The sequence below is a fragment of the Anas acuta genome, chromosome 15, assembly GCF_963932015.1.
Source record: "Anas acuta chromosome 15, bAnaAcu1.1, whole genome shotgun sequence".
Lineage (NCBI taxonomy): Eukaryota > Metazoa > Chordata > Aves > Anseriformes > Anatidae > Anas > Anas acuta.
In genome coordinates this window covers 16,144,382-16,171,863 of record NC_088993.1, presented here as the reverse complement: position 1 = coordinate 16,171,863, position 27,482 = coordinate 16,144,382, and the positions used below count along the sequence as shown (strand labels likewise).

The 27,482-nt window shown below is 47.1% G+C and overlaps 1 long non-coding RNA gene across 7 annotated transcripts; it reads left to right on the top strand.

Moving 5' to 3' along the window:
- Window positions 1-2,915: 2,915 nt before the first annotated feature.
- On the top strand, window positions 2,916-27,343 carry LOC137864853 (uncharacterized). 7 transcript variants are annotated; one of them, XR_011101652.1, is made up of 7 exons: window positions 2,916-3,021; window positions 4,105-4,174; window positions 15,908-16,012; window positions 16,426-19,293; window positions 21,610-21,700; window positions 24,323-24,656; window positions 25,884-27,343. It is a non-coding gene; the product is annotated as an uncharacterized lncRNA (long non-coding RNA). The 7 variants fall into 7 exon arrangements; XR_011101657.1 differs by lacking the exon at window positions 25,884-27,343 and having other exon boundaries at window positions 16,426-17,365; window positions 17,464-19,293; window positions 24,323-25,081; XR_011101653.1 differs by lacking the exon at window positions 25,884-27,343 and having other exon boundaries at window positions 16,426-19,240; window positions 24,323-25,081.
- The last annotated feature ends 139 nt before the right edge of the window (window positions 27,344-27,482 follow it).

Sequence of the window (27,482 nt, the reverse complement as noted above, 5' to 3'; positions counted from 1 at the left end):
CCACAGCCCAGGGACACCCCACAGCCAGTGCCCTCAGCTGGTGGGTGCCCCCTTTACAGCTGCCTCAGGAGCAATGGAAGGGCTGTAACCCACTCATGTCCTATAACCAGACTGCCAGGCTACAAAGCACTTAAAAACCTATTGCTGTCACAGGATGGAGTCATTCATGTAGGTCGAGCAGTAGAGGTGAGTGCCAAGGTCACTGTTGCAACCTTTCTTCATGCACTGTGGGACACGAAGCATTTACTGTCCATTGGCACAGCCTCACGTGATATTTAACTCTTCTAAATCTGCTCATTTTCTCAGACCAGGCTGAATCTGGCCCTGTGCATCTCGAGGAAAGAAGCCGTCCTATCTGCTGTAGATGGTGGGCTCTGAGCCAGGGTAGTGCCTGTGATTTCAGCACTCATCAGCGCTGTAACAATGCCTCCTTTGTTAGTGTTTTCTTCGGGAAAAGCTGCTAAAAGAACTCTAATATTGCATGCCATAGGGGAAAGTTTAGAAACACAGCATAATTAGGAGTAGAAAAAGCTTTCTGGCTTTCCTTACATTAGGGATTTGCCACAGTTAGTTTCTCCTGAACCACAGAAATTTACTTCCTGGAACCGAGTGAATGGTTGAAACAATTTTCCACAATGAGGCACACACTTGACACCCCAGGGCTCATAAACAACAATTGTTTAAATACGATAAACCTATTTCCAGGGTCTCCCAACTCCTCCCTCCAGCTGGCAGAGCCTTGATTTTCCATTTTGTGATTCACATCTTCAGAAAGCTCCTTGGCATGCCTTATGTGTTAAAGACCCTTCAATGACTAGTGCTGAAGGCTGTGGCTGGGCCAAATGAGGAAGAGGAGATGCTCACCTCATTTGGGTTTGTCAGCATACTGCAAACATCTCCATGCCATGTTTCTATCTCGGTGCCTTTGAAAACCGAGTGCCTTTACAAACAGCTCCTGCTTACCTCACTCTGAGTGTATCTTCTTGGCTTGCAGACTTCAAAACTGCAAGAAGCTTAAATTTTTAAGCATTTGCAACCAGTTTTCCTCCCATCTGCCAGCTAACTTGAAGCCAGATGTAACCGGCTCAAAGAGATTGAAGTGTATTTTTCTGTTCAATATTTGAGAAATGGTTTTGTTCAGGTCACTGATGGCTCTTTGAGCAGAGTAAATATTTGATGGTGGCTACTGCTGCGAAAACACATGCTGGGTTTTAGCTGTGAAAATAATTTTATTAAAAGCATGCGGACTATTAGTGTATTAACTGCTTTCTGGAGGTGTGTTTCGGTAATGGTCGAAAAGGCTGATGGCAGAAGTGGGAAAACAGAAGTCTCCAGAGACTCGGGCTGCCTGGCCATAACTACGAGTATCTCATTTCAAATGCCAAGGACCAGCTCCAGTTGCCTGCACACCACATTTCAGTTAGCTGGCTCCAGCAGCTCCTGCTCAGCATCCCCTGCAGATGCTGTCCCTGCAGAGGGACCGGGCAGGGCACAGCTCCAGCAGGCGCCGTGTGGTGGGCATCACAGCAGCAGGTTTCCATCATCAGGCTCTCTTCTTGACAGCGGTGCCCTGAACTCCCAAACTCTTCGAAGATGTTTTTCTGGAGCTGTGCTGGCAGGACTGGGGGCAGCAGATGATTCAGCATTCCCGAGCGGAGTTCATGCACCTCTAATGCCTTTCCCAGCCTCTCGTGCAATCCCATCTGTCTCGCCGTGGCTGTGCCAAGACCCTCCCTCGGAGCTGGCTGTGACCACCCGTGTCTGCAAGCGGCCGAGCTGCAGGCATGCTGCTCCTCTCCTTCCCTCCCCATGGTGGCCTGGGAAAGCCCCTCCAGCTGTTGCTCGAGGGCTGATGAGAGGTTGGAAGTTGTGTTCTTCCCTTAAACGTGGAACTGCCCTCACCTCTTCATACATTAGGCAGGCTGCTCTCATCTTTTGATTTTTAAAGTTGTTCTTGGATTCTGTCTCCTCGTGATGCTCCCTAGTCTGGGAACGCTCTCCTGTAAGTAAAAGAGTGTTAGGCTGATTATCTTGGACATCCTTTAGTTCTCGATTACCGTAACACCATCTAGAAAATGGTGAGCCATCACTCTTCTCTCCGTGCTGAACCATCTTACTGTTTCATGAGTCTTTCTCCTTTACAACTTCAGAACCAATCTACTGCAGCTGGAGCTTAATGCTGCATTAAATGAGGTTTAAAGGTGGAGAAAATGGTAAATGAAGTCTAATCCCTTCCTAGCATATATAAATATTTTTAAGTAGCTGAGTATTTGCAGCAAATTGCTTCCCTGGAGACTTTCTCCTGGACCACAACCACATATGCATTTCAAAGGCTTCTAATCTCAACCGAGCACCAGAAGAAGAGGCTAACAGCAAGCTGGGGAGTAGAATGATGCTGAAATTTAACCCGCTGCTCCAGAGCCCAAGCCTGAATGAGCCTCCCTAGCTGTTGGTCCAGATGTGTATTGCAAAGAGGTTGGTAACCAGAGAACTCTGTTATCTCGGTGTGGAGATGCCCAGTGTTGCTCACTACAGCATGCAGTGACACTAGCATCTGCCCATTGCTTCAGCTAGCTGGAGTGGATGAAGTGTAACCACTGGGCTTCTCTGACTGACCTGGTGTGATGGGTTGCATAAGACTGAGATGGGAAAAATTGCTTCCAAAAGCTTGGTACCTTTGTACTGTGTTCTGCTGCATCCCTACTGGTTGCAACAGACTCTTGCTTGTAGTATTTGTCTTTTCACGTGAAATGGGAATCCTTCTGTTTAGCCCAGAACTAGGCTTGATCTTCAGCAGAGAGAACTTTGTTAACCCTGCTTGAATCCTCTCTGGAGCTATTCTGCTGCAGAAATCAGAAGAAATGTTTTGCAGCTGTTACAGGATCGGTTATATATGTGGCCAGGCAGCATGCTCAGGCTGCTGGAGAAGAGCAAGGTGCTGCCTAAGGTGGAAGGAGAAGAGTCCCTGTGACTGGGAAAGGAGCAGTTGTGGGCAGAACGGCATGGGGATGGGCCCTGATGGTGAGTAATGGTGCAGCAGGAGAGTGAATGATGCTTTCAGAGATTGGTGTGCTCTCAACTGAGGTTGAACCTGAACAATTGTTCTTGGGGAGGCTTTTTCTGAGAAGTGACAGCAGTTTGAGTCATTCACAGCCCTATTGAGGAATGCAGATCCAGTACATCTAACACTGAGCTGTGAAAAGCTTACTTGAACTGACTATTCTTTTCTGTTGGGACTCTCTCTGACTCTCGCTGTCTAGATATGTGAGAGGGGTTTCCATGCCATTTCCTCTTGCTGCACAAGAGGTGTGCAGGGGTCTGTGCTGGGGGGCTGAGACCCTCCTGGTACAGAAGTATCTGGGTGCTGGTTTGCTTTCCAGGGGCAAAGCAGCATTGTAAGGGCGTGTGGGGTGCTGGGGGCTCTTCATGCTCACCATGCTGAATGCTGTCTACAAATGACTTTGAAAAATGCATTTTGAAAAAACTTTCTGTAAGCTACAGAGAGCTGCATAATGAAAATTGTTGTGTGTGCTGAAGTAACTGTTAGCTTGGGTGTTATTTTTGCCCGCAACTTTAGGGATAAACTCTCAGATTGTGTAAATGAGTGCTGCCTCCATGGGAGCCATGTGCTTGCTTTAATTGACGAGCTGTGTGCAAGGAACCTTGCCTTTGTGTCACTGAGAAAGAAAGCAACAGCTCTAGACCAGTATGAAGACACTTTTCAGACCAGTATGAGCACACTTCTGCCCATCCTGGTGGGATGTCCTCATCTGCCCAGCCTGCTCTGGAGGATGCCTGGGTACCACAGCTCTCAGCTGGCTCTGTTCCTGGGGACCTCTTCCATCAGCCTTAGGGGGAAAGCCACAGCTGGAAGCACTGGCTTCATCTCTGGCTGCTTTCTCAGGCCAACCACTGACATTAAGAAGCACGTGATGCTTGTTGCCCGAGGTGAATGACCCTGTTATCATGTCTAGTAGCCATCGTGGCTGGTAAAGGCTGGCTTTGTAGAGAGGAGGGGCACGGGTATCAGCTGGTCCTACTGGTAGCCTTAGTAGTAATTAATCTGTTAGACTGATACATGGGTTTTTATTCTTTCCATTTTAGAGTCTCTCAGACTACAAAGGAATCTGGAAGGATTTGATAGCTGAGTCTTTTCTTGTCGCAAGAACAAAGGGTAAGTAGCTATCTCTTTCAGCAGCCTAGAGAGGCTTCTAGCCAAGACTGAGAGATTAAGAGAAGCTACCTGGCAGGCAAGTTGGCTTTTAAAGGGAAAAACAGGCTTTTAAGCTATTGAGACAAGGGAGAGCTGAACCGAACACACAGAAAGCAGAGAGCGCAGCAGAGGTGTTTAATATGCTTTCCTGGTTGCAAGGGTAATGGAGTAGGAAAGAATTAGCAAAACCCCTTTGTTTTGCTTTTTGGACCCTTGTAGCATAACAAGTAAATGTTATGTAGTACAGGCATGTTCTAATTGCTCTTGATTGCTTCTGACTTGCTTGCTGTCTCAGCTATTTCGGTTGCAGTGAGGATTTTACCTCTCTAAGTGACCTCAGAGGCTCCTCTGGCTCCACCTTTATTAGCACATAAATATTTTAGGCAGAAGTGAGCACAAAGCCCAGGTACCTCCAGTTCCAGAAATGGATATAAGCCCAGAAGTGCCTGAGTAACTTTTCCATAAGCCCCATTTACTCTGTGCTGCAAAGTCACCTGGATGCTCTCGGGAGCACTCAGGTCAGCGGTGTCTGCGTCCAAGGTCGGAGGGAGGCAGCGAGGCTCCCTGGGGAAATCTGGCTCCAAAGGGAGACCTGCAAGTTGTTCAGCACTCTTGTAGCAAAGTGCTCTGCTCTTCAGTGGGGCCTGAGCTCCTCATCTGCTGTGACTTTATTCCTGCCTGGGTTGGAGACTCCTGTTTCAGTTCGGTGGCTGCTCTGGGAGCTCCCTGGCTTTGCAGCACTGTTGGTCTGCAGCCTCTTGAGAGCTGCCGTCCAGCTTGGCTGGCCAAGCACGAAAGCTGGCCTTGCTCAGGAAATCCTCCTAACCTCTCACTGTGCTCGCTTGGCTTCACCTGATCCTGAACAACCATGATTAGTTGCTGTAAGGGGTTAAAGCAGCATCCCTCCAGCTCATTTCCCTCTTGTAGGAGAGCACGAGGAAACTGCAGCAGTTTAAATCCAGTCAACTGTGTCCTTCTGCTGCTCAGTCACCTTCCAGGATGCTTTTCTGTCTTCCTTCACTGTCCTGGCCATGCTGCCACTGGGGCACAAACTGGGGAAATGCTGCTGTGCCTCCCCTAGCTGCCATCTCATGCTTCTGGGCTACTTCCAGTGTGGCTGGAAGAAAGAGCACAGCAGAGGTGCCCATGTTACAAGGGTCATGCTGTGGCTGGGCCAATGCTCAGGGATTTTGTGCAGAGATGAGCTGACCTAGCCAGGGATGGAGTGGGATCTCCCCCATCCTTAATCCATGGTTTGAGCAGATCTAAGAGGCTGTGCAGTGCTTGCAACCTGCCTCCAAGGAGCACAGCCTGACCACAGTAGCGTTGAAAGCAGAGTCTTGAGCAGGAATGCAGGTGTCCCTAAGCGTGGTGCTGCACGCAGCTTAGGTTCTGGCCTGAGGTTACTCAGCTTCATAGTGAGGGGGAAATGTATCTCATCTCTGTCCTACGCTGCCCCTCGCACTTTGCTGCTATTAATGCAAATGGCACTGTGGCTGCTGCAGACCCTCCTTTGGCTTTTCTAGGACAGCCTTGATTTGTGACAAAACACTTATTTGCTGCCCATTGGTGCTTCAGAAAACAAGCTGTGCCAAGACTGTGGGCACCAATAACCTTCAATCAGGCGGTAATTGCTTGTTGCAGCTCTCAAGAACATAGGTTTGAACTCTTATTTAAAGCATTGACAACTGAGGAAAGCAGACTCCCCTTGTCCTGCGCCTTCAGGACAGGAGAGGGCAAGGTCTGCAGCCTGAGCTCCTCAGCAGTGAGCTAAATCCACGTTCAGTGCCACAATCTGCCAGGTAAGATCTGGAAGGAGGTGTTACATCAATTAAAAGCTGGCTGCCAAGGGTTTGTGGATGCTCCCTGGTTAGCCGCTGCAGTGCCACAACTCCCAAACAACTGCTTTCCCCTGCCTCATTCAAAGAGGAGGGATTAAATCCAGAGAGCTAACTGGTGTTCACAAATGGTGAAATGGAGCCTGTAGGCTGCTCGCTAGTGGATGTTTAGGAAATGAAGACATTGGCTCCTGTTATTATGTGGGAATCTTCTGGGGTTTGTGCAAATAGGTCTCCCTCGGCAGCGAGCGCTGCACAGCCTCCTTGCTCTCATGGCCATCTAATTAGACTGCTCCACAAATCGTGTTTTCTTCAGAGTCATTTACATTATGTCCAACACGGCTAGTTAGTTTGGGGAACACTTATTAGGATTTAAAACAATGAGCTACTAATTATCTCTTGCTCCAGGGCTGAGTGGGGTAATGCAACCTTTTGTCTCTCCTCCTAAATGAGGCAGCTGAGGAGCTGTGCAGGGAGCTGGGCTGCAAAGCTGCCTGGCTCTCTCCTGGGACATCTGTATTTATGCCTTGCTGCTCTCCCTCCCATGCTAAGCTAGTGGTGGCTTTGACGCTTCTTCCACTGCCTCTTGCAGAAATCATTCGGCAAGAGGAGTTGTCCAGTTGTTCTGTCTGTGAGCAGGAGTGATTGCAGCAGCCACCCTGACCCAGGAGTGGGGCTGGCCTTGTTATGTGTCCTCTCTGCACAGCTGGCTGGGGGCAGTCCTCTTGTATCATGCTCTGGAGACTGCCTGCTGCTTCTTGGCTTACTCTAATGTGTCATACATAGTGCTTCTCTGAGAGACAAACCCACCTGGTCACAGATGTTTTCTTCCTCCTGTGAAATGAACGATGGCAGCATGAGGAGCTCCTCTATAGTAGGGCCAGAGCCATCTGTCTTCTGGGCAACAAAAGACTTTTTTTTTGGAATGTCGCCTGGGCTCTGTGGGCCCTCCATGTTCCTCTCAGTGCTTAATTCTCCTACAAAAGCTGCCCTTTGAGAGTCTTCAACCTTGCATGCAACATCAGTGCTCAGGTTTTAATGAGGCAAAGCCTGAATTGTTTGGGCCTGCTCCTTGCGTAACTGTTTGGTGTTGTTTAAGGTGCCTAATTGTAGGGCCCTTGGTTGTTCTGGCTTGTAAGCCATTATCTGGGGGCAGCAGAGAAATAAAGTCCACATCTCTGACATGAAGTCTGCCTGGAGTCAAGCCCCACAGAGCTTCCTGAGACCTCCGCAGCATTGCCTGTGACCTTCAGCTAATGTGTCTGGTGGTGGGCAGCGGCCTGTGAATGCTGTGGCCTAAAAAAACCAGGGGTTTTGCAGTAAAATGACAAACAGTGAATGGTTTTGTAATCCTGCTTCTCTGACTGGGATCTTCACAGTTTGTTATGCAATAAAAACTCTGAAATAGTGAATATTCTTAAACATGAGGGTGGATGGAGGCTCCAGTGGCTGAAGCAGGGGTCAGTGGAGAGGCGCACCTTGCTCATGAATAGATCAAAGGTCAGAGGCCAGCAAGTGTGTCCCGAGCATCTTCCTGCCTGCTGTTTTAGTGACCTTTCCTGCTGTTTTATTTTCTTTACTGTAAACTTTCAGAGCAATTTTCAAAGCCACGATGAGCTGGTAGCAAACCGTGGCAACAGCGCTGAAGGTGCATCACGCCCTATGTGCCTGAGCATGTGAACTGCCTTGATAATTGGGTTTGTTCCAATGTTTGGATCGGTTTAATATTAAACTTATTCAAATAGTGAGGTCTCTTCCAATGAAACAGATTTACATGTGTCATTTTGCTCTGCCAGTCCAGAATCTCCTCGGCGTGTTCTTGCTGTATTTGTGCTTCCCCTGTCCCACTGCCTTTCCTACTGTAAGCAGCAGCCCTAAATCAACTAAATCCCCTCTTCTAGCTGGGCATGGCCATCACTGCTGCTGTCACACATAAGAGCATCAAGTGGTGACCCCATACAGTGTGGTACAAACACCCTGGAGCAGACTCTTGCCCCTTAATGGCTTTAGGAGGAATTGGATGCTTCTCTTGCAGTGTGCACGGAAGGCCCCAAATTCACCATAGGGACCACATTGTCCATGAGATGCTCCAAATGGAGTCAAGAATGGAGCATTACTCATCCTTAGCCCTATGAAATTGGAGCAGTTGGGAAATTTCAGCCAGATTGATGTCTTTATTTATGCTGAGTGGTACTTTATACCAGCCTGCTGAAGCAAATCACCATGATTAAATGTCAGAAGCCGGTTTCTTGTAACCTTTGGTAAGAAAACCTTCCTGTCTGGAGGAGTATTTTAAGGATGAAATACTCTCCAGTGCAGCCTGTAAGTTTAAACCCTCTTGAAATAAAATGCCCTCAGAACAGGGTTTAAATACAAGTTAGATGACACGCAGACAAGTACATGTCTCCTGTCTGGGAAGAACTTTGTCTCAGATGCATAACCAAGCTGCTTTCATTCTGAAAATCCTTCCTCTGCTCCCAAATGGCATGGCTAGAAATTTCTCTGATGATGGTTTTCCAAAGAAAGCAACCTGTGGTCCTTTCTTGGTTGTCCTTGGGTGCTAATAGAACCAGGGACCTGGGCTTCATCTCGCCATGGCTCAGCAGCCAGCTGCTCACAGCCTGACCAGCACTGCAGCGGCTGCTGCAAACACAAGGTGTTCCCCTAAGACTGTGGTGGAGTAATTACAGGGATAAAACACTTTATGTGATGCTTTGTGGATGCAGATCTGCATCTGGGGGACCGTTCATGATGCTCAGGTCGCCTTTTGGGACCTGTGCCCGCAATGCACTGAGGTTTATTGGGAGCGATGAGATCACACTGCCATTAGGAGCTGTTGGGAAGTGTGATCAATGAAAAGTGTCCCTGCTTGTCAACCCCGGCCCCTGCTGAGCCACCTGAGGAAAGGCTGATTGGTGAGGTATTGCTTTGGTTTGTCACCTTTTTTGTCTTGTTTTTAACGTTAGACGTTAGGGCTGTTAGGCTTTATCACATCCAACTTTGTGAGTTGGTGTCTTCACTCACTGCTTCCCTAACACCTTACAAATGTTCTCCAGTCAGCCAAAATCTCTTTTGCAATTTAACCTTCTATGATTGACCACTAATTGGTTACAATTTCTTGGTAACTAGAAGTCTACTAGTTATAATAGATTTACCATCTCTCACCCTTTGTGTAGCCTTTCGGGAATCGAAGGCTGTATCCTCAAGGGCCACAAATATCCTCACCTCCATTAGCTCCAAGTAGGAAAAACAAACAGCCCAGTTACTTACCTGTTCTCTGGATCTAAGTAATAAAAACCCTCAATGACTGTCTTTACTTTGCAGGTCACACTTAAAATAGCTCCCCTAGCCTTTCTAGAAGATTAATACTTAGCAGAGAGGCACAAAAGCATTGCCACTTTCTAACAAATGTCTAAGACGTGACAGAAGTTGTCTAACAGGGACATCTTATTTACAGGATTAATGACGCTTCTGAGCCAGTTGTCTTATCTGGAAAGAGCTGCCTTAACAAAGGATCCAGTGGCCGGTTTAAAAAGCCCCCTCAAAGCTGCCACGGTTGAGTTGCAGGCACCATGTGCTTTAGATAGGTGAAAAGTAGGAAACAGGCTAGCAGTGATAGTGATCAATGTTTAAAGACCATTGCTTGAGAGCAAGTATAGATCGGATGGTGCCAGGCTGTTTCCAGGTGCAAGGATTAAGTAGGGAAGAAAAGACAGTCGAGAAGCAGCAATAGTGTCATGGGAAGCATCTCCAGTGAGAGACGTGCTGCCTGTCAGCGTGTCTTCAGGCACATGCATGTGGAAATCCACCTCTCTCTTTTCCTAGGCAATAATGCCACATTGACAGGCCCCGGGCACCGTGGTGTTCCCCTGGTGTATCCTGCCTGCTGATCTTGCTTGCTCCCAGGTGGAGATCCAAGGGCCCATCCTGCTTGGTCTGTCCAGGTTTAACTCATTCAGCCTCCGTGAGTCTGCAGGATTAATCAGGGAATTTAACCAGAAGCAAAACAAGCCAGGAAGGCAATTAAGCTATTGATTCAAGATGCTGTTGGGAAGAAGCCTGCAGTCAGGCTATGCTAATAAAGCTACATGGATTGATCAATTGCTGTCAGTAATTTGGGTTTAGGCAGGAGCTTGTTTTCTGTCATTCAAGTCAAACTTGGTTTTGGAACATTTCCTTGTGAGAATTTGTGCAGGGATATCATCAGGATTGTGCCTGTCAAGGGGTGTTTGTTCAAGTTGTTGCTAAAATATTGGGCTCCCAGCACAAATCCAGCACTGTGCAATCATTAACTGCTTCCAGCTCTTGTCTGATCACCATCTTCCCACTCCCAATTAGCTCTGCTTGGCTAGCATGGTCAACTGGCTTTTGGAAGGAGGGTTTGTCACAGGTAATGACTGAAGAACAGGCACTGTCACTGAAGGTCCTGCTGTAGATTCTGGGTGACATTGCTGCAGAAAGAGGCAAAGAGAAGAGCACAGGCCTTGGCTGAGAAGAAACAGTAGGTGCGAATTGTGTTGAGATCCTGGGAATCCCTCAGTTATAACTGATCCTAGATCTCCCTGCTTATCTACTCAGTTCTTTGGGCTGAAGGATAGGAAGAAAGTAGTTTGGGTGTGCAGTCCCTGGGCCAAGTTGAGAATCTCTTGAATTAATAATAATCATTCCTGATTATTATTAAGGCCAGGATGGCCTGATTCCCATCAGAGGAGCTTGAAGGATGCGGGGTTTCTCTAGAATTTAATGCAAAAAGACATTGTCAGTTGTATCATTCATCCATCTTGTTGATCAGGTTATAAAAAAAATGAGGTTTGGGAGGATTCAGTAACTTTAAAGTGTCATCACCCTCCCCTTGCAGAGGGCTGCAGCATGTCCTGGCAGCTGAAACCCTCCTGGGGCAGGGCTTCTCCCCATCCAAGCTGGTGCTTTTATTTGCATTAAAACACATCATAAAAACATGCTGATTTTTACAGAAATACAACTTTTTGACAGCTAAGCTCTCCATTTGGACATTCATAAAGTCTTCTCAGGCATATTCTGATAGCTGAAGAGCTTGTATGCCTGTTACTGAATTGAGACTTTTGATGGGAAGCCTTAGTGTAGGTCTTTGTTCCAAGTGGGGCTAAAGGGGATTTCTTTTAACAGTAACCTAGGTTTCCTCCGGAATGGAAACTCTTATGTTCACCCAGCACCAATGAATAAGTTGTTGGAAGTTCAATACAGCAGGGTCACATTTTTTTTTAGTGTTCACATGGGTGTAATACATAGTATTGTAAAGTAAATCCCTTGACTGCTCCAACTAATGTGCTCCAATTTCGTTGGCGTTTGGCCTACTATTTCAGAAAGGAAAATGTCACTGCTGACCTAAATAAGATTTACTTCTAAGAGGCTCTGGGGTGAGAAGCTGCCTCCATCGAAATCTAGAGGCAGTGCTTGCATGGATTAGAGTGGAGCCAGCTCCGTGTTTTCGGTGCAACTGTGTGCCAATTAAAGGTAATAGGCTTCCAGGACAGTGTAGTCAGTAATGAAGGGTAAGCCTCCAAGTTTCAGAAGGTCTGTTCTTAATGAGCCCTTGAAACATGGATGCATCAGGGAACATCTTGTGTCTGGGCTGGGACTGTGATGGGAACAGGTTTTCTAGCTTTTCCCATCCGAGCCAGAAAGAACCTGGGAGCAGATGCTGCCTTTCAGCTTTTCTAGCTGAAAGCAGAACCCCAAAATCTGGAAGGTGGAGTAAAAGATGTGGGGATGATCAGAAAATTAAATATGGGGAAAAACGAGGGTGATATTTTCTAATCCTTCTGAGCAAACATGAGGAAAAACATTTACTCATTTATCTTTATATAATATAAATGTATTTTTCTGGAAGGTCTGTTTCAGGCAACTTAATTTCATGCATTTGCTATGAGGCTTTGTTTCACAAGCTTGTTGGTGCTTTTAATTAAAGAAGTTTGAAGCAAGACACTGGGTGGAGAGAAAATATCCCCCTCTGCCCGAAAACCAACTCTTCAGGTCTGGTCACAATGTCGGGTGGCAAAAGAACTGAGAAAACAAAGGCTTTCGGTAACTTTAAAAAATAAAAAACAGGCATAGGTGAAACAAAGAAATGGGGAGTAAAAGCAATAATAGGTAAAGGTGGAGCAGACCTGAACTTAGCAGAAATGCTTGAGACTTCCATCTTGTATCTGTGCAAACCATCTTTTGTCTTAAAGCTGGTGGAACCAGAGCCTCTCCTGCAGCTCGAGGGCATGAGATCCCAAACTCCCAGAGAGCTGCTTCACGGAGTGACAGGGGTATGAAGCATGGAAATGAAGTAAAAATGAGGCTGGTTTGGGAGAGAAAGTGTGACGGCTCCTCTCCAGATGTGACAGAAAGGGGCCAGGAACACATAGCTGTATTTATCTCAACCCTTTCATTGGCTGGAACAAGTAGTATTTCAACTAAATGTGCTGCGTTTCCTTTTTTTTTTTTTTAACCTGCCCTATGAATAATGCTTTGACCATTTAAAAAGCTGACATACTAATAAAAGATTATTAAATCCTGCCATTTCCTCTATAGAGCAGGAATAAGTCAAGGCAGACATGACTGTGGAGAGGGAAAGAAGGCTCCAGATGTGATGGTTTATTAAGCTTTTCACCCTCAGTATACTTAATATGTATGAGGCTTCTGTCACTGCCCTACTAACGCTGCTTTAGACCCCAGTGACAATAGAAAGGAGCCTGAAAGCAGAGAAAAAAGCATCCTTGGCAGTGTCGCCTGTATGGGACGTTTCTTGGGCCAAGGTGATGCAAGGAAAAGGGCTGGGAAGCAGCCAGGGCAGCTCCAAGCCCCCAGCAAACAGCACGAGGGTTCTTTTGGTCCAGGCAGTCCCTTGTCTTACTGCAGGGGGGCTGGTGCTGCACCTCCTCCTTCCTGTGCCCTTGCTACCTAAGACAAAATGAAATTTTGGCTGGAACACGTGAGCTTGCACCGCACAGTGCGTACCAGAAGGGGGGCAGCCTTGCAGGTCTCTCACCCTATTTCTTAGGGTCACGAACCAATTTTGTCTCATTTGACCCCCTCTTGCTCCCACTGTTATCCCACACTTATCTGTGGAACAGATTTTTTTTTTTGTTGCTGCCAGCACAACGCTTTGCAGATATTTCCTACTGGCCCTGACAAAACGATAATGCTGGCCAACAGAGGAGGCAGACAAATTTGCTGGCTAACAAAGATAAATTTAAATCAAATTATGCTCTACCATCCTGCCACAACAACAAAAATTCTTCCGTGAACTCAGCCTTGCAGATTATCTGGAACAAACACAAAGTGGCCAGGGGCTGGTAACCCCACTAAGAAGGTTTTATGACCCCATTTCAGGTTGAAAACCCTGGTTTGAGAAATGCTGAGCTCTCTGAAAGAAAAGAGAAAAAAAAAAAAATAAACTTGCTTATAGTGGACTGAAGTGAAGCTTTGAAGATGAAGGCCCAGAGCTTTCTCTAAGGTTACATAAATGCAAAGTTTGGATGAGAGAAGGCAACTGCCTCCGTGGTTTGTGTATTGTGAGGAAGAGTGAGATTTGACTTCTGCTGGCTGTGATGAGTTTCCAGAGGTCCTGATGATTCAGATGGGCTCTGGCTTCTTCCTGCTCACAAAGCACTTCAGAGGAGGAGGTTGCTGCAGTATTTACGTATTGCCATGGTACCAGCTCTGTACTGTCCCGCAGGGTGGCCATGGGTCCTACTCTGGCATCCCACGGAAAGCTGCCTGAGCACCCTGGAAGGTGGCTGAAGAGAGCTGGAAGGAGGGAGCCCCTTCAATCCCAGGGTCTCTGGAAATTTGTTATGATTTTAAGAGAAAAAATAGGGGTAGAAAGTGCTGGAAAATAGGTTTGCTTTTGAAACACCTCCGGCTTCTGTGGTGTGAGAAGAACCTGAAGGCTGAGCGCAGGGAGTTAAACACTGCTTCTTGGCCATGTCCCTGCTGCCCCAAAGCATTTTGTAACGTCCCAGCATCTCATGGGGTTTAATCCCCATTTGGGCTGCAATGGGTCAATGAGTGAGTGCTGAGCTCTTCTACAGAAAGCCTGAGGCATCAGCTGGAGGATATGCTAAGAGGTGGAGGAGCTCCTTGTGCTCTTATCTCCTGGGCTCCTCTCCACCACTTTCCTTCGTCTTTCAGCCTCCAGATCCAGCTGGTGCAGTTCAGGAGCCCACAGGAAGAGGGAGAGGCCTCTGGGGTGGCCGGCACTCCTCCCTACCTCCAGACCAGCTCTTCTCTGTGTTTCCAGTCAGCTGAAGCTTTTTTAATAGACGTGGCTGAATTATTCATGGGGCATAAATTAGCTGATGGGCACTGTCTTTTTGTGACTGTTTATCATGCCTTTTTTTTTTTTCCTCCATGTGGGACATTCACTGCTTAGAAATTTTGGCCAAATCCAGCAGTTTCCAGCAACTTGCTCAGACCATTTGTCTAAGGTAGGGGTTGGCCTTCGTGGTCTGTGCGGGAAGTTTTCTCTCTCCCATGGGGTGCTTTGTGCTCTCAGTGAGATAATGGCATGCAGCAAGTGCTCTTTCTGCAGGTTTAAAGCAGAAATAGGTACTGGGGATTGAAAGACTTTCTACCTTATCCTTGTGAGAACGAAACAGTGGTGCAAATGGCCAGGGCAGAGTCCTGAAGAGAGGCACCTTAATGTCATATGCCCCAGTGCAGGAGCTTGTGTGTGTTCTCGGGCCTCTAATGCCTGATGCATGTGCAAAATGAAACTTGTTAATTCCATAGCTCTCAATTTGTCGACTTTAAACATCTTGTTGGGAAGACTTGAAAGATTCACGTGCACATCTTGCTCTTTTTTTTTTTTTTTCCTTCTTGAATAATATTCAAAATTGTTTTGAAAACTTTGTTCCCGGTCAACATTCTCACTGCTCCCCTCCGACCCTTCAAATTCTCTCCCCCTCACCCTCCCCACCTGGCTGCTGAGGCATCCCCCACAAAATCTCCCTTTGGGCTGTGTGCAGATACAACCTCTAACACTTGCTGTAAGTGTGCTTTCATTTTGGGGTTCTGCCAAGTGATTTCCCAAATTCCCTGTCCATGGGAGCTACTGGGCACCTGCTGTTCCCAGTGGGGACACAAGGCATTTTGCAGGGCTCTGTCCTCAGCGTGCCAGGGGTCAGCAAAGGTGCTTCTAGCCCTGTCTGCTCCTCTCCTCCCTCTGCCATGAAGCTCTTGGGTTAATTTTTCCATCTCCTTTTGATTTTATTTTTTTATTCCACCAAATTAGCTTGTTGTTGCACTGCCCGTACTTGTTAAAGGTCACAAAATAAATACTGTGCCACTGTCTTGTGTATCAAAGCTGCTTCCTACATTTGCTTTTCATGTGTTTTCAGACCATTAAAACTGTCTTCTTGCTCTTTGCTTTTTGTGATCAAAGCATCATTTATGCAGTGATCGCATGCTTTATCTCCCCCAGCAACTCTTGCTGCCTCCTGTGATGCTGCTCTTGGAGAATGCTTCCTTTTCTCCAAATGCTTTTCCCCTCCTCTGGTGGACCAGCTTGGGAGGGGAATGGTTCTGTGTTTTATAAGAGGGGGGGGAAATAGTAAAATAGACTTTATTTGTTCTGTAATGGGACTCCTGGTACCAGCATAAGCAGTTACCGACTGTTTGTCAGTAAGCCTAGCAAACAGAAAATTGTCTTATAAACTGTTCTGAAAGGCTGAAAGGTCATAAAAAGGATTTAGCACTATCACAGGAGACAACTTTGTTTAAACAGTGTCATTAGTCTCTTCATAGGTCTTTTTATAGTGCTTTCTGCCGTGTTCGTTACTCTTGTCTCTTGGTTTGTTATTTTTTTCCCCTGTATTCGGTACTGAAGTCGTGTCATCTCCCGAAAGCCACCGGGAGCAGAGATGGGCAGGGTGAGCAAGCCCAGGCTGGGGCTCTGTGCTGCTGCTGGAAGTGGGGTCTTCAAGGAAAAAGGGTAAGGAAACCCAGGCTTATAAGGAACAGAAGGTGATGTACCTGGGGTGAGGATGCTCTGAGCCTTTTTGGATTATGTGTTTCAGAGTCAAAAATCCTCTGAGCTGTGTGGGAGGGAGCGATATGGGAGAGACCCCCCTGGTGCTCAGGGCTCATGTCAAGTTGTACAACCAGAAACCTTCAGAAGTCCTGGTTGTTGAAAACTTTCTCTGTTTTCAACATCAAGAATGGTGCTATGAGGGGCAGGAAGCACAGGGTGGCTAAAGAGTACTCAGGTGTATGAGAATAACTCAAGTCTGAAGCAGACCTTGGTGTAGGAAATGGGGGAGTCTCTGCAAAGAGATCCTGAAGGGGCTGGAGTTGGCCAAAAAAAAAAAAAAAAGACAAATCTCTGTTGGCAAAATCTTTTCACAGATGTGTCATTCAGGAGTGGTTCACATAACTGAAGAATGGCAAACAGAGTACTCCATATGAAAGGAGGAGGAAAAGCAATCCAGGCAGCGACTGGCCTTTCACAGTCTGCAAAGCTTTAGACAAATTGTGAAGGAAAGAATAATGGGATGAAAATAGGACTGAGTCCAATCCAGACTTACAAAGGCACATTGAACCTGCTTGTCTTGATATTTTTTTTTTGTTGGTAGGGGAACTGGTTTCCTCCACAAAAGAAAAATGCATTTCTTCTTTGGCTGGCTTTTGGTTAAGTAACATTTGGGGGATATTTCAGTGGATGAAGAGAAATGAATCATCTGTGCTCAAAGACAATGCTGAGGCATGAAGAAGTAAGTATTAATAGGTGATAAAATAAAAATGCAACCTGGAGAATGGGTTCTTAACAGTTGGAAGAGAGGCTTTTGCTGAGGGATGATGGGTTTGAGGAGACCTGAGCCACGAGGTCTCTCCATTCCCCTGGCACCTCTGATGTGATATCTGAGCTGAAAGGGAAGGCAAGGGAGGATTAGCAGGGTCAAGTGATGCAAAGCTTGCTGGAATTGCACAGGTTTTCATGCAAATTAAATAGAAGAACACAAATATTCCTAGTGCACAGCTAAGGCTGTGTACATGGCTAAAATGACCCTGGTGAAGACCAGGACTGCTCGTGACAAGTGATGTCCTGCGGCAGCTCTGTCCGTGCATCTAATTATTCTTCTACAAAAAGAAAGAAAGATCCAAGTCCCCCTGCCCATCTCTGCAGGGTTCTGCTGTGCTCCTGGAAAAAGAGGCTGCCAGCAGAGGGCCCCCAAAGATGGATATGTAGATCCTACAGAGGTCCTGAGAGCAGCTGCCTCCTGACGCTTGTCAGAGCATGCTGAGCCCCTTTTTCTGAAAGGAGAAACTGAGGCAGGGGGAGAAGATGGTGAGTGTCAGAGCAGAATGTGTCCTGTGATGCAGAACTGAGATATTCGCTTGCTCTTCACAAGCAAGCTTTGATTTGGTTTCATTTCCTCCTCGCAGACTCTATTTCGAGGGCTTAGGGAAGCTTTTTGGTTTTCTCCTTTTGCACAACCAAAGGACACTGAGGTCCCACAGCAAGACATTTAGAGCCTAAATGTCCAAAAGCCAGTGGGGATGTTTCAGGTGCTCAGCTCATTGCCCCAGAACTGTCAGGGGAGAGATAGAGACAGAGGTCACCTTGCAGCAGGCACCTCCTCCCGGCTATATCTGTGGAGCTGCAAGTGTGGGTGGTGGAGCAGGAGGATCTGCTGACTTCCTCCATCCTCAGCCAGGATTTGGGGCTCCTCAGTACCTCACAGTGCCCTCGGTAATGCCAGGATGTGGCCCTTAGCCTGATACCCAAAATATAGGCACTTAACCCTGCTGCAGCTTGGATGCCTCCGTGTCCTGTGTTAACACCAACTTGCTTTTTGCTCTTAGAGGTGAAGGCGTCCCTGAACTACGTGTGTTTGTCTGTTCATACGTCCCAAGCTTTCTAGACAGCTCCGATCAAAAGCAGTTTAATGCACTTCAGCCTTCGCGAGTGGAAATTTCCTCCACCTACTTCCAGGTCCTCAGGGTTTCCAAATGTCAAGTCGTCAACTGCAAATGTTATCTGAAAATGCTTAGCAAGTTGCAGTCCGTTGGCATCAGTCAGTCACCAAAGACAACCGGCTTGTTTTCTTGCTCTTCTCTTTAATATTCCCTCCCAGCAAGGCTCTGGAGACGTCATTAGGAGCAGTGAGCTCCTCGGAGCCGGGCTAACAACCGCTGAGTAGGTTGTTTCTGCGTAAATAATTTGCTTCTTGGTTCCTCTCCGTGCCCTGAGCTGAGGGCGGTGGTGGCTGCTCAGCAGAGAAGGTGCCGGCCCCAATGGCTCAGTAGCACATGAGGACACTGCTGCCCCTATTGCATCGAGGTTTCTAGAGAGACAGGGTGCTGGGAGCAACCCCGCAAAGCCCCGCACCAAAGCAGGATGCCCCTACACCGAGGGATGTGTCCTGGTCTGTCTGCATGGCTGGAAAAATCTGGGTTGGCTCCAGAGACCCAAAGACCTCCTGGCATGGCACTGGCTTTGCACGGGATGCTCCAGCGATGGCACCTGCCCGGCAGTGGCTTTGCACCATCCTGACCCCCGTTGTGGACCTCGGCTTCACCATTGGCTGGGGCTGGATGCACCAAGACAGCAGTGTAAGGAGAGAGGGGGAGGAACGGTGCTTGTGGCTCTGCCAGATAAAGAACCCACAGAAATAACACAAATGAAGCTGTGATGGGCTCTGAGCCCTGTACTCCACCTCTGTGATCAATTCAGGAATTTGGGTGCACTGAAGTGGCTGTGCTGGGCCAGAAATTGGCTCCATGGCAGGCTTTCAGTGCAATAATCCACCCCCCTTATTAACATCCTTTTGTTTGTTTATCCCCCCGAATTTCTCAGTGGGGTCTGGTTTTCCTCCTCTTCCCACCGCAACCCCTCTGCATTATTAAAAAGAACCATCCCATTAAATGATCTCAGAAAACAACCCTGAAAATTGTACCTCGGCCTTAAAATGAAGGGCTGAATATGTCCCTGAGAGCTCCTTATAGTTGTCACCTGAAAATAATAATTCTAATTAGCTTCCATGCCTGCCCTTGGGTTCAGCCTAATAAATCCTAACAATCGGGAGCTGATTGAAATATATCCTTTTGAGTTATTTAAAACAACGAGTGCTTCACTCCAAGGGAACAGTTAACAGCATTGAAGGGTCACCCACCAGTAGATCCCCTTATAATGAACAGGAGCAAGGCTGGAGGAGCAGAGGTCTGATGTTTTCCATGGGGCCACAGGGATGTGAAATGCTGGCACGTAGAGCAGTAAGAAAACCTTAACTAACAGAAATGTCTGCAAATCTTCAAGGCTTTGGGGTGGTTGTTTTTTGTTGGTGGTGGTTGATTTTGTTTGTTTCCTCTGAATTGTTCTGATAGCTTGGGTTTGGCCCTATCTAAGTGGCTCACTTTCAGGCTTGTGGGAGGGCTCGAGGGAGCCTGGCCACAGCCAGGACGTGCCCACTTCTCTCCCCACATGGGCACAGCTTGGGGGGGAATAATCTGTTGTATTCTGTGTGATGGGACATGCTGGGAATGAGAACGAAGTTACAGATTCAAGCGAGATAAGAAGCGGCTTTATTCTTGTGAATTACCCAGATGGCAGCTAATGTGAAAGCAAATCTTTACATACTTCAGCTGTTTTGTAAATGCCCTTTTTTTTTCCCCTCCCAATGTATACGCTGCACCTTTTATCCTATAAATCACCGCCCCTTTTGAATTTTCAATTTTTCAGCAAACTGGATTTCCCTTAACGGGGGAAATCTTGATGGCAAAAACACCCGCTCCTGCTAGAGCCATTTCTCCTTCCCCCCACCTCCCCGTACAAAGGCCGGAGCAGCTCTGGTTTCATCCAGCAGCAAGGCAGGATGAGGGGTGACAGCGGGGCTGGGGAGACCCTGGGTGCACCCCGTGCTGAGCTGTGCAGCGACACCCACCTGCAGCAAGCACTTTGTGGGCTGGGACACGTTTGCCAAAAGCATCCATCAGACGAGCACAAGAGGCAGCTGATAGTGCAGCTTGGGGTGGTCACCCGCAGGGATTTCCAACAGAAATCAACCTCTGTCTCTCGGTGCTGCCGGGCATCCAGGCTGAATTATTCAGAAATACGTCCTTCTTATGCATCTCGATGTCTCTTTAGCTGCTTTCACCGCGCTGTTCTTTGTCCTGCAGATAAGTTTAACCTATTGCTTCTAGCTTGTTTGCTCCTTTATTTACTTGCCAGTCTCTATAGGTCTATAAATAAGAACATTTTCACATACAGAGCTAATGGAAGGGCAAAGGTGAGCTGGAGGTGGACTTTTAACATTCATTTGCCTTTAGTTTGCGGAAGACTTGTGCTCCTGCTAAATTTTTGATACTGATTGAGCCGCATGGCTCCCATTCAAGCTAGCGAGAGCCTTACTTCTAAAAGCATACACTGTATTTTCAGGCTTGCATATGTCTTTTTGTATTTTTCCCACATGTCTGTTGGAAACATGATGGTGATGGAAAACTCCAGCGTGTCATCACAGGGTTGTCCCTTAAGTGAGACGCTGGAGCCTCCGCTTCTTAGTTACCCAGCAAAGACATTTAGCACCCTCCTTCCCTTCAGGATTCCCTAAACAATCCCAAGTGTTGGAGGTGATGAAGAGGGGGGTGTCCTTCACCAGGACAGCGAGCTCGGCACCCCGCTGTGTGGTTGTAGGGCCACCCCACAGCCCTTCAGGGAGCAGAGAGCCAGGTGTTTCAGGCAAGGTTTGCAAACCAGGACGTGACTGCGCCCGGCCTGCGCCCGGCACGTGCAGCTGTTCGGTGTCTACGGCGCGGGATTAAAATAGCCAGCATGCCCCTCGTGTCCCACAGCTCTCCGCTTTGCCTGCACAAAACCCCAGAGCTGCAGCCCCGTTGTGGACAAGCCCCACACCAAGGGCACCGTGTGGCTCCTTTACCAGTCAGGGCTGATATTGGGGACCCACAGAGTGCTGCTGTCTGAGCTGTGCCCTCAGAGCTGGTTGTGCAGTTGTTTCAGCTTTTTTGGGGGGTGTTAGCAGAGTTTCACAGGAACGGTTTCTATTTTTGCTGAGCGTTTGGTCTAACTCTTTCTAACGGTCCTAAAGCAGTTACTTGTTTAAGTCGAGTTGCTTAAAGAGGCCTTGACACGCTGAAGTTTGGGCCTTACAGCAATAAAGTCTTTTTAAATACTGCAGAAGCTGAAATATTTATTTTTGGCTTTGTTAGCTGCCTGCAGTGATGAAAGGATTCTTTCAGGCAGCTGCTCTTTACATCTTGTGAAGTCGGCTGCCCCACGAAAAGGGAGCAAAGATGCTCTCCTGACCTTCAGATGCTCTCTGTGGGTTATGCCTTCAAAAAGAGCCTCCCTTTGCTGACCTCCTTGGAGCTGGAGACCACTCACCAGCTTAGGCTGTCATCCAACGCACACTGCTGTCCAACGAGGAGAAGCTAATTTTGTAATTAAAGCTTTAGGGAATCTGGATCTGCTCCTCTGTTGCAGGCTTCTTGTGTGACCCCAGATAAATTGTTTGGGGTAAAATGTTGTCTCTGAGGATGTTAAAGGTTTTGTTTTCCTTATCTCTGGCTCCTCAGGCTGTCTGAGGAACACAGACTCTCAGTGCTGTTGACAGCTGTGGGTCTACGCTCTCACCCAAGACCTACAGAAACCACCCACAGAATTAAGGTAAAGGATAACAGGAGCCAGCAGAAGGGCAAGTGGGCTCGTGTGCCCCCCACAAAGCAGCAGGGAGGGGAAATCCCAGAGCTGGGACGTGCTGGACCTTGGTGGGCTCGTGGAGAGAGGGGAGCAGAGCAGTGCTGATATCCCTGGGTAGGGCCGAGGGCTCCGGGCTCAGTCGATTGCAGACGAGCTTGTGGGATGCCGAGCACCATGCAGGGGCTTTGGGCAGACAGACACGTGCTGCTACAGGTGCTTGGGCTTTGATTAAAGACCATAAAGCCACGGCTGCTGCCTCACCAGGCAGGGTGGCAACACAATAAATCAAGATAAAATCAGCGGAGCGTTAAACAAGCCATGAGTGATTTACAATAAATTGTGTAAAGAACATTATAGGAGTTTCATAGCATGAGCAGGATGCAGCACTGCTTAGTTCTTGTTTCCTGTTGCGTTTAACAAGATCTTTGGCTCATCACTGTCCTTCTGCACCTAGGACAGGCAGAGGAGCCTGGCCATGCCATGCATGGGCATCACTCTTGCTACCTGCACGCGTCCCAGCTGCTGCAGCTCAAGGATTTGCTGCCTGATAGCTGAACCTCTACAGCAGTGCAATGTTTGGTCCCTTCGGCTTCACTCCCTTACCTTGCGCTTGCCATCCAACAGTTGTCTTTGAGGGATGGAAGAAAAATGTCAAACCAGTTAGTGTGTATAAAAGGCATCTGCTTGCTTCCCCTCTGTGGACATGTAGCAGTCCCAAATTAAGTTATTGCTCATGCAAAGCATCTTCTAATATATTCAACCCATACATATTCTGTGTATATCCCCATGTATGTTAAGTTCTCTAATATATTCAGCTCTTCAACATCATCATCTTGGGTAATTCATATTAGCAGCTATTTAAAGGACTTTTATCCCATAAGATTCGGTTCTTAGTGCAACAAAGGTCATTTTGTCCAGTAAATTAGTGAATCTGTACCATCAGCAGTTTGCCTTGGTGATTTCAAATATTCTGTCGCACCGTAAATGCATTTACCAACAATAAAATCAATTAGAATAATTTTACCTCTGATGGGGTCTGACCTACAGTGAAGCCCCTTAAATGAACAAATTAATTTTAATTAATTTTAAAACTACTCAGGTAGCTCTTTGGTTAAATTGTTTTATTTGTCTTTAATTTTCTGTTGTCGTCTGAGTAGAAGCATAAATTTTCAGCAAGAAATCAGACTCTTGCAGCCTTTGAGGCTTTAGAACTGCACCAAAAGTGTTTTCGATACTGGCAACAAACTGAAGAGTCATTATTTTTGTCTTGTCTTGCCCATCTAATAAACAAGTGGCAATGCAGCAGGCTTGGGCAAAAGTGAAGCTCCTCTCATTCTCGCTGCATAAGGCTACGGGGCAATCAGTGACATTAGGGGACGTGAAATTCCAGATCTGTGAAAGGAAACGCTCTTGCTGAGGAAATCATGGCCGTGGTGATTGCTTGTAGCAGGAACACTCAGAAGGCAGTCAGGAAATGGAGCTCAGGGAGCAGTAAGTTATGCGAAGGCAGGGCAATGAGCAAGCAAGCCATGCTGGCATGCCTTTGGGTGTCTACTCCTGCAGGGAACACACATCTGCAGCTCTTGAGCTCTCTGACACTGGTTCCTTCTCACTGAGCGGGTGTCCACATCAAGGAGACAATGAAGATATTAAGCAAAGGGGGAATATGGAGACTAAACCTGTCTTCCCATTCAAAGTTGTATCTTTCAGTGATTTGGGGGAATTTTTTCAGGAAAGCACCGCCTGTCGCTGCCAACCTGGTAGCTCCTCTTCTGCCTCGCTGGGGTTGTTGGCTTAGAACTAACTTCTTCACGTGGAAATTATTTTTAACAAATATTATGGAAATATTCTATTTGCAACATGTGTTAAAACCATAAAACATGAGAAGGCAGTCTTGAGCGCTGTATTTTTTTTTTCTCAAGGACTTGGAGAATATTTTGCACAGTTATTTTAAACAGTTTTTATATTTAGCAAGTCTAAACATGATATGAGAAGTAAATAAATCAAAGCGGCAAACACAACGGAAGAAAGAAAGAAAGAAGCCACAATGCAGGTTTTGAGCCTGTCCAAAATGTGTGGGTTTGAAATATGCTCGCTTGGTGATGTATTTAAAAATGCTGCACATTCAGCCGAGAGACTGGAAAGAGTGCAGGTGGGCGAAAGGCTTTGAAGGAGGGTAGCCTTGTGCTTCTCTAACACAGTGCTGAAAGTTGATAGGGGACATTTTCTTCTGAAAAATGATGTTTTTCTGGAAGACAAAGCATGAATGGCAGAGTCAACTTCAGAAGCATCGTGTGGAGCCCTGCACCAGTCTTTCTCCAGCCTTATTCTCAGGATTTAGGTGGGACTTTGTACTCCTCATGTGGGCCTCCTGTTGGATTTCTTAAGGCTCGGTGACCTAGAACCTAAACGTTGCTCCATAAAGGCATTAAAACCTAGCATGTGACCTTGGGGAGGGGGGCAAATATTCCTTAAATTGCTGTTGGTGAAGAAAGAAAAATTGATTTTTTGAAAATCAATGAAAAAATAGTTTTCATGCTCAATTATCTTGGGGCTTGATGCAACTCCTCTCTCCTCTCCCACCCTCAGCCTCACCTGAAACCACTGGAAGGAATCACCAAACGTGGTGGAGTGTGAATGAGGCACCTTTGGATGGCTCCATGTCTCCTTCAGCAACTTCTGAATGAACTTCAGCAACAACAGAATGATTGTGAGCTTCAGGGCTGCTGCTGTGAGGATCTCCAGGAGCTGAAGACAGTAAAAAGAAAAAAAAAAAAAAGTCCTAATCTTGCTCAAATTCAAACTGATGGAAGGATTTCTGTGGATTTTGATGGAAAACGGAGCAGGCTCCAAGTGGAAAGGACTAAGTCCTACCATCAGCCAGGGTGACATAAGTGGTTTGCTGCAGGGAGGGCTGGTGAAGGTATGTCGAGTGCAGGGGAAGAAACAGCCCTGCAGTAGGTAAGGGTTTTCTTGTGCTGGGGAAATGACAAATTATTGGTGAATTTGAAAGTCATAAAAGTAAAAATGTGATGTTGGCTGGGGACCTATTTATCTATCCATTTTAAAATGCATTTTAACATCCGTGTATTTTTAATTAAAAATACATTTTAGCACCAGCACAGCCAAACTACCACCGTGCCAATCTCCTTTTTTGGAAATTTCTCCTTGGCATTTTGAATTTATTACAAATTCATTGTTTCTAATACAATTTTTCCCCTTCTCTCGTCAATTTATTATCTGTTTTTCATTTCCCTTCTCTTTTGTTAATCTTTCTAAATAACTTTAAAGTGGTCTTCCATCTATTTAGCTAAATGAATTCACTCCGCAGATACTCATTATTTTGAGGATGATTTATGCAAGCACTATTAGCTAGATTGTTCCTTGTTTGAAGGTTTTTCTGCAATCAGAAAACCCAGATTTGAGTCAGCTAGAATTAGATCCAGTAAAAAGAAAAAAAATTACATAAACTATTCAGCACCTCTGTCAGACTTCGTGTATAAGAGGTCAGCTTAATAGGCATAAAAACACAAAGAAGCTTTTGGCTATGGGTCCGACCTACTGATCTCATCTTAGCCTGGGAAACGCTGGAGCATCAAACCCCAAAAGTCAAATGGGATTTTTTTTTTTCCAGCTGATCCTCACAACTCTGTGGGAAGAGGCTGTGTATCACGTACAGTCACAGACAGGGCATTAAGCTGTGCTACGCCGTTTGATTTACTGCCCGGGTTTCATCTGACAGTGCCCCGCGATGGCACACCCCGCGCATTTCATGGATGCTGGCAGGGCTCCGCTTGGAGCCTCGCTAGCGAGCAGGGCGTGTGTCGTGCAGGGGATGCCTGGTCCTGCTTTCATCATGCCCGTGACCTTGAGCAAATTGATTTTCAGTCCTGATGGGTGCCACCGTGGGTCTCCTTCGGGTCACTCGTGGCTCAGGGTGCAGGAGCTGGGAGCAGAATTTGGCCGTCCTCCCCGAGCAGGGATGCTGCAGGGCTGGGGATGCTCCTTCAGTGGGGTTGCCAGAAGGTTTACAGCCCTTGAGAGGCTGCAGGCAAGTTTGGGGGAGGAATATTAAGTACGTTGGCTTTATGTAGAATACCTGAGACAACTTGAGGGTTTTCTCTTAACATCCTGTCTTGTCTTTCTGCAGCAGCAAATGGCAGCTTCACCCTGAAGAGCACGGAATGGGGAAGATTAGGCAGGTGAGGCTGGGTGTCCACAGCCCACGTGTGGGCTGTGATGGTGGGAGCAAACCTGGTTTGCCTGCAGCTGAAGGCGTTGTGGCTGCTGGAACTTCAGGAGCTCCATGAGTTTGCCCTGCTGAGCTCCCACCTCGGTGAGCACTAACCAATTCCTTGGTCTGCGAGGGGTTATCTGTATGATTTGGGGGCAGATGTGCACATCTCCAGCCTTTCCACCTTGCATGCAGCCTGGAATACACCCAGGTGCATGCCAGTGGGGGATAATTTATCCGGGCCAGCTAAGAGCATTACACATCCCATTAAGTCAGCTGTGACTTTGCAAGCCAAGTGCCCATTCAGGGTGTACTGTGTATCCTCACACCAGTATTGATCTTAAAATTTCTGGTGGCTTATTAATGAAAGCAAGGCTGTGGCCAGATCCTTCTGACTCCTGTAAAGCTGAGGAAGCCTCACTGCTGCCAGCACAGCTGCTGGAGATGAAGCTGGAGTAAAGGGAGCAGAATCTGCCCTACTCCTTCCAGTCACTACACATGGGGTAGGCAGGAACTATGGGAGGAAGAGAATGCTTTTGCCAACAAAATATTGTCTCTCTTTTGCCACAACCACCTTTGGAGTTAATCCTGATCCTTTGGAGAACAAGCCAAAACCCCCTCTGAGGCCAGCATCGGGCCTACTTTTTGCCAGGCTTCTTCAAAATCCTCCCTACAACAGAAGTCCTCAGCATCCATCACTGCACGGAGCTTATTAATAAGGCTCTTGGCTTTAAATACTCTCTCCATCAGGCAACAGGTTAAGACCTGGAAAATGCCAGGCCCCGCGTGCTCTGTCTGGCTCTGGGAAGGATGTCTGCAGCCCACGACAGCTCCAAGCCTCCGCCCGCCGAAGGACAGGAGCCGGTGCTCGTGGACAGCTGGCGGGGAAACGGCTTTGAAGAGGGATTTGTAAGTCGTGGCAGCATCCCCTGACACGGAGCTGGAGGGAAGGCACGGGGGAAAGTTTATTGACTGAGCAGCTTCTGCCATTGGGAGAGGGTCAAGAGGTGCCGGTGGCTCTCAAAGCTTGGCCTCTCCTCCCGCTTCCCGGTTTAGGAGAGCTTCTTTTGTTCCTGCAGAGGTCATTTTCTTGCGCGAGATAATTTATGAGTGGAAGATGGTTCGCTCAAGGAGAACTACACCAACTCACACACAAATCTTCCCTTCCCACAGTAATTTATGATTTGCCCTAATTAGCTGGTATAAACGTGTGGAAACTCCAAGTGCAATCTCTTCTTTGCACGGCTCACGTTCGCCTCGCAGGCTGTGTCCTGCTTGTCAGAGGCATTGTTTGTTCAATAATAAAATTGCCACATACTGTTAATCACAACCTGCAAACATCTAATAAAACAACCATTGAAAGTGTGTATGTAAAACCATCTCTTCACTAGCCCCATTAGGCTCGGCTCTTTCTGCTTTGAAAGCTGCATGACCTCCCTTTTCAATCAATTCCCAGTTATTAACCATGAAGAATAGCATTGGGAACTGCATTTGCAAATTGAATGTGGTGGGATA